The sequence below is a fragment of the Mytilus californianus genome, unplaced genomic scaffold (genome assembly GCF_021869535.1).
Source record: "Mytilus californianus isolate M0D057914Y unplaced genomic scaffold, xbMytCali1.0.p SCAF_3, whole genome shotgun sequence".
Taxonomy (NCBI): Eukaryota; Metazoa; Mollusca; class Bivalvia; order Mytilida; family Mytilidae; genus Mytilus; species Mytilus californianus.
This window is the reverse complement of record NW_026262679.1, coordinates 102,815,868-102,826,270: the sequence shown is the minus strand read 5'-3', so window position 1 is coordinate 102,826,270 and position 10,403 is coordinate 102,815,868. Positions and strand designations below refer to the sequence as shown.

The following is a 10,403-nucleotide window of genomic DNA, read 5'->3' as shown; positions in this document are numbered from 1 at the left end:
CCTGCTGTCAGCCACAGTCGTCTACCATGACAACCAGTGTCTTTAACAGCAGTAATGTATGCTGGGTAATTTTACTGCTTCAATTAGAATGATATTAAACTAACCTCAAATTGTGGGGTAAAATTGGTCATTAACATTTGACTTGATAATGAAAATAATAAAATCGATCCGACACCTTTTCCTTTTATTTGAATGAATATTGCGCTCTATGATGCTTATTGTAAATAAGGGGGAGCAAAAGTTAATTGGATTTGTCAATTTTCTAACATGATTGAATAATAATTCGGCCATGGAAAATAATATTCATTGACAAATATAATTGCTTTATAGATTATGACGATGATGAAATCAAAGCTATCTGTAAAGCTATTGTTATATTTATGAAAAAACTTCGTGATACTTTCAATGAATTAAGTGAGGTACTAAGCATTGCATGTTTAGTGCCGTGTTGAAGTATGGAAGAAAAAACTACAGTATGGGGAGAAGAAAGCACAATAGTTGAATTTGACCATTCTTGTGCTATCAACACAATTGAATTTGACTGTTTGGCAGTTCTCAAACCAATTGTATCAGATATCGCAGTACAGTCACCTTGTCATGGATATAAAAAAATAATATCAAAAAACGCTGTCGAACCTTTTGTATGAAAAAACACTTATAGAACAAAGTGAATCGTATAAAAAAGCTTTTTCAAATCACACAAACGATGTGATGAACACTTTAAAGTCTCTCTTACTTTCATCTGATGCCGCCGATTCCAGGGCCTCTGAATGTGCTTCTGAAAAGAAACCAATTTCATTTACGACGTTTGTTTCACGACAAATTGAGAAAAAGATTAAAACTGGGGAAAACATGTCACGTTATAAGGATCTGTTAAGACTACATAAGTTTGTGAGTGGAACTAGCAAAGCTGTTTCAAGTGAATTTACTGTGAACATCGATTTGGCAATAGAAGCTATGTGTCAGTCATGTGAAACAGAAAGTAACATTGAGGGAGAAATACTTGTATACGAACATGATATGCCCACTGGTACTCTGCAGTATGGAAGATGTCTACCAGGATGTCAGCTTGCATTAGTTTGGAAAACCAAAAACAAACCGTCCGTTGATAAGATGACATACGCCGATTTCGTTCCAGCTTTCCAAATTTCAGAACAAACATCTAGTGAAGAGGATGACCCTACCAAGTATCTTGTCGCTAAAGGTTGTGGTAATTCGTTCTGTGATGCTGGTTGCTGGAGATTGTCTCATTGTAGTTCAGAGTGTAAAGCTATCCAGGCCACTCCGCAATGTCATAGGGATGTATACAAATTTCTGAAAATCTTCAATCATAGCAAATTATCAAGACGGTTAGACAATGCACTGAAATTATATCACATTAAAACAGCTCTTTTAAGTCACACTAAACACTGCAAGGGCACATCACACAATATAACAGATTGCCTGTGTAAGACTTTAGATATTATTAACAGTTACATTGAAAATGGAATGGTACCTCACTGGAAAGATCAAAATTATACGTTGGAGCTGAAACAAGACTCTTGCCATAGATTTGTCCCTACACTTTTACAGTTCATATTGAACCAAACTGTGAAGCATTCACCTGTACGACTGTATTTAACCATATGTTGTGAATGGAATAGAGGCAAAGAAATGTACTTTTATAAATGTGGATCAAAGCTTTCAGATCTTGTTTGTCAAATTATTGAAGGAAAAGACTGCTACAGTAACCTTGAAAGAGAAGTTGAAAACACTTTAATTCAAGCTGCAGATTTGCCACCATAATTTCATCAATATAACCTCAGGTATTCATTAGTCGTTGAAGATAAAGAAATCACACCTGACACAACAATTATTTATCAACGATGAGTAAACACGTGATTTTTGAAATTTCATTCAGATATTAAATCACACTAACTCAGCATCCGTTTTATTTGATTTTTCCTACCAACTTTTCAATCGAGCACCATTGATGAGTCTCATGTAGATGGAACGCGCGTCTGGCGTCCAACATTATAAGCCTGATATATTTGATGAGTTTTTATATCAGAGTGGTGAAACCAAAACCAAAGGATATTATTATTCTCCAACAAAGAATTGTATTAAATATATAAACATGTTACATATTAAGTTAATGAAATATATTTAGAGATACACCATCTGGATCTAGTTATTTCCTAAACTCAGAACATATTATGATACATGTCTCTATAGATAATTGTTTTCTTGATTTGTCACTGGAAAAGAATGATTTTTTATTTCAAATATTGCTAAATTATATAGTTAAACATCTACAATTTTTTATGTTTATGGTTATTTCATTTTTTGATTGATCTTGATATTGAAAAACTATGTGTATTGACATGTTAGAATAGAAGTACTGAAGTAATCATTTAATTTATATCAAAAGATAAAGTTGTTACTTGTACTTGTACTTGTAATCCATAAAAGGAGATATGTTATCTTAAGTACATAAAACATAACAAAGTCAAAGATGACATATGAATGATGTCAATAGAAACATCACAATGATACCAGTTTCAAGGGACCTTATGCAACGCCATAATATTACACATTTCAAAAGGAGCATTTTCAAGGATGATTCACCGATCTTATCTTTAATATAACCACATTGAAGAAAATGTTATTTTGCGCATATAAATCAGTTTAGATTCCCGATAATGTCTATGAAACCATTTGCAAAACTAACAGATTTTATGGTAAGTCAGGCATAATGATAGGGTCTTCGATTCTGAATTGGCGCTAAACATTAAAACATTTCCAAAAGTGTCACAAAATCTGACCAAATTTTGAATGCATAGAATATAAAGGAAATACTTTTGTTCTAAATTCTTTTCACGATTCATCATTTAAAGCTAGTAATTTAGCTTTGTATAATTTACTCCACTTTCTGAGATTATGCAATTAATATCGCAAATGGATATAAAACTTACAAAAACATTACTACACATGCCAGCTTGATCATCTTGTGTATTAATAATTCGTTTCTGTGGACATTCAGACAAATATAAAGACCTAACCAACAGAAACAAGAAAAGTTCTATCAAACATAATTATGTTCTCCACAAACCTACTGTAGGAACTGTTTCTTCGGTAATATATCTCATGATTACTCCACTTTCTGATTTTTATGGAAAAGTCATACAAACAATATCAAAATGATTGTAAACACTAGCTTGGGTTCTAATTTATTACATCTCAGGCTTATTACCCGATCTATTATATTACATACAAAAAGGTTTTTCTTGGTTGGTTCCCTCCGTAAAATATTCGGTATGCCTCCGGAATATTCAAATTATGTCAAACTTATCAATAACGGACGGGTACTGTTTTGTTTTATTGCTATTCATCTATTCGTAATTTTCTTTTGACCATGATGATGCCTGTTTTCTTCGACTTACAGTTTGATTACACCTTTATCTTCTTTTTTTGGAAGTACATTTAGTATAAAGTCATAGTAAAGTAGGCCCAAGTGCCTCTATCTAATATCTAAAAGAACAGCTGAAAATAACCATGCATTGAAGTACAGCGTTAATGTATAAAGTCAAAGAGTTTTCTAATTCGTTGGGTGCTGTCTCATTTATGTATTCTTTACATCTCTTGTATCAACACTGATAGAACAACACATAAAAGAACACAAATAGATCCTTCATCATCATTACGTCCAACAAAGTCGATTTAGAAATATACTTTTAATGAAAAATTAATAGGACACGAAGTAGTAGAAAATGTCTTTTATAATTCGTATGTAAAGTTAACATCTACTTCATTTAATTTTTTCTTCAACAGATCGTCAAATTGTTCATTCTGTGCAACTGTAAAATTGTTCTTCCAATCTCCAACAACACCTAAAACGAGCAATCATAGATAGTTTTATTACTGGTAAGATGCTGTATATTGTAAAGCAATCTGATAGAGCTTATGAATATAAATTCATAGGTCGTATTAACACGTATAGTTCAAAATCTTTACTTCCTATCAAAATCTAAGTTTTTCATTGAAAGTCTCAAAGAAATATTCGTTACGGTGGATAGTTTTTTCTTACGAGACTGCTTTCAACAAACTTAACCAGTTCAAGACTTAAATTTGCACATTTTACTAATGTTTTATAAGCATGCTTCATCGAATTTTGTGAATAACGATTGAAGTAACATGCATTTGATAAACAATAATTATGAAGAATGAAGGCAATGTTACAACTCACGCCCACATGGAGACAATGCTTTTTTTTATTTCAAGTTAGAAATGCGGGTAATTGATAGTCGACTCAGGTCAAACTAAACATGGATATCGGTTTAAGGATAAAAAAATTAATATCTAAGCGGAATTGGATCTGATATGGAATTTTGACGGGGCCAATCAGACACATATTTGGATGAAAAGATTCTAGCGGTATTTTTTCATATATTTCAATCTTTTTGGTATATATGCTAATGTGTACTCCGTATAGAAATAAGAACGTGTGGTATGATTGCCAATGTGACAACTCTCCACCAGAGACCAAATGACATAGAAGTTTACAACTATAAGTCTCCGTACGGCCTTCAACAAGGAACAAAACCCATACCGCACTTTTTTTTATACTTCCTCACCATATCTGTATCAGGACATGTCCGAAATATGATCTAAGACCATCGATGAAGAAATATGAAAAGAACATAGAAAAATACACTGTCACCTCAAGAACCGATATAACAAATGTTTGTTTGCAGTGAGCTTTTAAGCAACCGCACTGGTGAGTTGTTTGGTTCTCAAATGCAAAATTCTTTGCCAATTCATAAAAAGGTGGTCACTTATACCAGGCTTAATTGTCTAAGGCCTATTGTAATACCTTTTCTGTATAACTTGGACGTTTGATCAGAGTTAACAATCTCAGTTCCACTCTCTCTTAGCTCTTTTTGTCCAAACTGCATTTCTCTTGTATTTCTTTTCAAAAAGTTTCTTCACGTGGATAACCAAGAAGTCGGCGAGTTTGATCAAACTCGCGAAGGTATTCTATAAATGTATAAACAATATATGAATTATATATTAATAAAGCACGACTTCCAATTGTGTAATTTTGAACAGGTACATTTGAGATCAAAACTTTGGAAAGCCAAATATATAAAACATTTATTGGATTCTAAACCAAAATACTTAAATAATAAAATGCTCCGTCAAAGCTTGATACGACCGTAGAGGTCGAACCCTGAACAGTTGGAGTAAGTATGGACACAACATTCAAGCTTGATACAGCTCTGAATTAGGATTGTTATTAAATACTTGACCACATATGTTTCTGATACAGAATGGATGTGGTCTTAAAAATTTGAAATTGGACATTACTTATTATGGTCCAATATCCAAAATCTAGATTCATGGTTAGATTCAGCATATCAAAGAACCCAAACAATTCAATTTTTGATGAAATCAAACATAGTTTAATGTTGGACCTTTTGGACCTCAATGTTTACCAATTTGATGACGTGGCCCAAAATCCAAAATATGAATACACGGTTAGATTCAGCATATCAAAGAACCCCATATATTCAATTTTTATTGAAATCAAACGTTTAGTTTTGGATCCCGATTTTGACCGACTTGAAAACATGGTCCCTAATCAAAAACCTAAATATATTTTTGGATTCAGCATATCAAAGAATCCAAAAGTGCTTTTTTGTTAAAGTCAACTAAGTTTAATTTTGACCCTGTGGACCAATATGAAAACGGGGCCCAAAATAAAAAAAATACACAGGTAGATTCAGCATATCAAAGAACCCTAAGAATTAAATTTTTGTTGAAATCAAACAAAGTTTAAATTTTGGACCCTTCAGACCTTAGTATGAATCATTTTGAAAACGGGGCCCAAAATTAAAAATCTAAATACACGGTTAGTTTTGGCATATTAAAGAACCCCAATAATTAAATTTTTGATGAAACCAAACAAAGTTAAATTTTGACCTTTGGACCTCAATGTGGACCAATTTAAATGCGGGGCCCAATATCCAAAATCTAATACATGGTTTGTTTTAGCATATCAAAACACCACAAGAAATAAAGACTCTGAAATTGGTCAAGAAATAAGCACTTTATACAAAGTATTAGAAAAGTTAAGCCCCTTTTTTGCCCCTAATTCCTAAACGGTTAGGACCATAAACCCAAAAAATCAATCACAACCTTCCTTTTTTGGTATGGAATCTTGTGGTACAATTTCATAGAGATCCATGGACTTTTACTCAAGTTGTTGTCCTAAAACAAGAAAATGCTTGTTTTTTGGCCCCTTTTTGGCTACTATTTCCTACACAGTCAGGACAATAACCCGAAACATCAATCCCAACCTTGTTTTTGTGGTATGGAACCTTTCGGTACAATTTCATAATGATCAATAAACTTATACTCAAGTTACTTTCTTAATAACAAATGTCTTCTGACGACAACGACGACGATGACGACGAAGACGATGATGACGACGACGACATCGCCATACCATTATACGCTGCAAACATTTTGCGGTCATATAAAAACGTCTTAGTTAATCTTTAATCAGACTAGACGGAGAAAGATAGCCGTTAGTTCTAGCAGATTGCTGTGAACAAATGAAAATATTTACGCGTCTACATAACTGCATTCAGCTGAAACCCGCCACCGGGTGCGGGAGTTTCTCGCTGTGTTGACGACCCATTGGTGGCCTTGGGCTGTTTTCTGCTCTTTGGTCGGGTTGTTGTCTCTTTGACAATTCCCCATTTCCATTCTCAATTTTATAAACATTACAATAAACCACATTGAAGTCCATGTAAAATATTTGTAGAGAATGTCATTTATTATACTACACGTTAAAATGCCAGATTTTGATTGGTTAATACGAGGGAGATAATTTACTCTATCTCATAAGTTCCGCGGGAGACAATTTTTATGAATGTCACCCTTTCGTGCAGACGAATCAGAAATCGATAATCTATTTGAATAAATAAGTTTAAAGACAATGCTCAAGTTCTACATTTCGTTCTCAAACTTTTTTCATAGACTGTCAACATAAAAAAAAATACATCTTGCTTCACTTTTGTTTTTTTTCTTCTAATAAATGTAACGTTGTTATGTACATGACGTCATAGTTAATTACTTTCATTTTCAATTGAAAAGACATTAATGTCAGAACGTTCAGTATAATCAATTAAATAACACATAGCTGAAAAGGGCCTTGTATTTCATTTAGATATATTGTGCATATAAAATGAATATTATCAAATCCTAATCCTAATCCACTGTCATACAAGTGAGAGGTTTAACAAACTATAAAACTAGGTTTAATTCACTATTTAAGGAAATGCCTGTACCAAGTCAGGAATATGACAATTGTTTTCCATTCGTTTGATGTGTTTGAGCTTTTGTTGTTGCCATTAGATAAAGGACTTTCCGTTTTGAATTTTCCTTCGGTTCGGTATTTTTGTTATTATAATTTTTAAATGATTAATTCCTTAACTTTTAGGTCTAAAATTGATAAATTGGACCATATCAGCAACAGATTTATTAAAAAAAAACTGATTGCTAAGTCTGATGTTGCTCTTTTGACAATAAAAGTCTGTTATGCTAAACAGTAATTTTCTAGGCAAATTTGTTTTTTGTAAAATTAAAGCATTAGATGAAAAATATATAGAAATGATATTAAATGGCACGTTTTGTCACTGATTTTTTTCATATGACGTCATTATTGCATATTTTTCATTATGAAAATCATAATGTTAACTAATTTTGGGTAACTTTTGCGTCATTTAACATTGTTCACTAAATGTGACTGAAAGGAAAATACAAACAAACATAAGAATAGGAAAAATGCGAATAACACCTTATTTTCTAGCCTTCTACATTGTTCAATCAAGCAGCGAATAAACCGTAACAATGTTTGGTTCATTTTCATTTAAGAAATCTAAATGACTTAATTTTATTATGTCTATTCTTTTCATATGATAGTTTTAAATGTCAAAGCTCTATCAGTAATTTCAAATGATTTTGTCTTATGTAGTCAGTAATCATCTAAAATTACCTGTTTAATGTCTTCATATTTCAATACAAGCCATGGGTTGTCACTTGATGACAAGAAATCAGACCATTGTTTTCGGTAAAAGAACCAATTGGAACTCACATTCCGATCTGCCAATGAAAAGTTCATAAATTTTTTAGCGTTTTTATGCAATATCTGAAAAAAAAACTAAATTTATGATATTTCACACTGTAAATCTTAGGATGATAAACGATATAAAAAAAAATTTAAATGAACCTTTTTAATTGCTATATATATGATGTTTTTTTTTTACACAAAAACACCATTATTATTGTTTTAGAACATACTCACCCATTCTCGTCCAATGGAAAATCAGTATTTTCCTTTCTATTTTTCCTAGTACATGGCTTTCCATGCACTATACAATGCTATACGTGAATGACTTCATTGTAGATAACTTATTAAAATGAATACTTAAAAACTGCACAATCCCCGGTGGCAATTTCTGTAGGAAAAGGACAAAAGAAAAAAAATCATGAGTACTGTTGTTTATCTAATTATTATCAATGAAAACAGGAGAATAGAACTATAAAAACATTTTATGTTGAAATTTTAACAATGTTAACGTTTAAATGGCACATATTACATGACTTTGTATTATATAGAAAAATAAAAGAATTGAAAAGGGATCAAAGGTGTAGATAAAAAAAATTTTAATCTAATTTTTATACGAAACCTTAAAATCAATGATTTTATTTTAGAAACAATGACTGCTGATAAAAAAATCAATGGAAGTTTTTTTTAAAAAAAGGCAATACATTCATCCATAAAAAAGTAAGCATCTGATGTTGAAATGATTGTAATTTTAAAATTTATTGATAAAATTATGCAATTTTAGAAACGCTGATTTATATCATTGAGTGCTTTTTAAAAAGAAGGAACTTTAGATATATAAGTATTAAATTGTAACTAAAGCAAAAGAAATCTCAGTTTTTGAATAATTTATCCTGTTTTTGTTATCACAAAACTATCTCATTGCTATTTTATTTCATCTACCTAAATGACCATTAAATATGATTCACATCCCTTTTACTTCTTAAATTTAAAGTGAGTTCATATTAAGGTTTGATTATTACAAGAGGCTAATTTTGTTACTCAATGGTGTGAATATGGTCAGACAATACTTGGTCATGTTTTATGAACATTTTAAACCCTCGACTACGCCTCGGTTTAAATATTTATAAAAAATAACCAATAATTATCTAACCTATACATCAATCCATTCCCGTCATTTAAGACGTATTGACCTGTAAAGAAATTGATTAAGCATTGTAAAAGAAAGGCGAAAGATGCCAAAGGCAAAATCAAATGGTAAGTAGCAACTCGATCGAGAAGATATGATATGCTTTATCTGAAATCTCATAACTTACCATTTGTATATACACTTTTTAGAAAGTCTGAGCATAGAAGTGAGAATTGAGGGAATAGTTACAAGTGGTGATACTGAGATGTAAGAATATCTTTCGGGTTTCGTTCAATAATTATCATTTTACACTTTTACTTAAACGCTTGTTTCGGTAAACATTTTGGCGTAAAATGACAGTTAAATATTCTTGGCCTCTGTAAAATACTGTATTCATCCGGCAAATGGAATTCCAACATACAACATGCTTTAGCTTTAGAATAGTATTCAGCCTTGCCGTTCACTATCATCTGTACCATTTCCCATACCCAGTGAGTTCCTATCAATATAAATATATATGTATAAAGTCCCTTAGATACATCTAAAGGCGGATACACATGACACATGTATAATAACTTAATAAGTGTTGAATGGTAAATATCCAATTACAGTTTTTCTCAGTTCGAAATGTGTAAAGCTTTGACGGACAGACAGACATGACACTCTAACCTTTTTTTTCGAATGTGCGTATAATTAAAATACTTAACGAAAAAAATACCCGACTTTCAGCTTAAAAAAGGATTAATCTGATGGATTGTTGCCTCATTGGCAATCATACCTCATCTTCTTATTTTTATAAGAATTCGTACCACATTTTTATAAGCACAGATGAAAATGTCATCATCGAAGACGTCCATTGTTTGAATTTGTAGTATCATAATTCTTGGATCAGGTAGTATGCCATTCTTTCTGAAGTTTATTCTTGATTCATATTCGTCTACAATTAAATTTTCCACTTTCATATCTTCTGATAAAGTAACTGTTACTACTTCATCCTCATCAGTAATTGGTCCTGTAAACATTTGAAGACAGCATTGAAAACTATATAACTTACTAAATGTTCTTCATTTCTGTTTATGTGATTTGAATTATCGCTTGTCTATATAAATTTTTAAATTTCAATTATAAAGGACATATTATAAATTATAATTGAAGCTGATA

General features: G+C 31.6%; 1 long non-coding RNA gene across 1 annotated transcript; it reads right to left on the bottom strand.

Moving 5' to 3' along the window:
* Positions 1-4,966: 4,966 nt before the first annotated feature.
* On the bottom strand, positions 4,967-9,449 carry LOC127735635 (uncharacterized). Its single transcript, XR_007998536.1, has 3 exons — positions 9,430-9,449; positions 8,042-8,148; positions 4,967-5,016 (listed from the first exon to the last, which is right to left on the bottom strand). It is a non-coding gene; the product is annotated as an uncharacterized LOC127735635 (long non-coding RNA).
* Between the last annotated feature and the right edge of the window lie 954 nt (positions 9,450-10,403).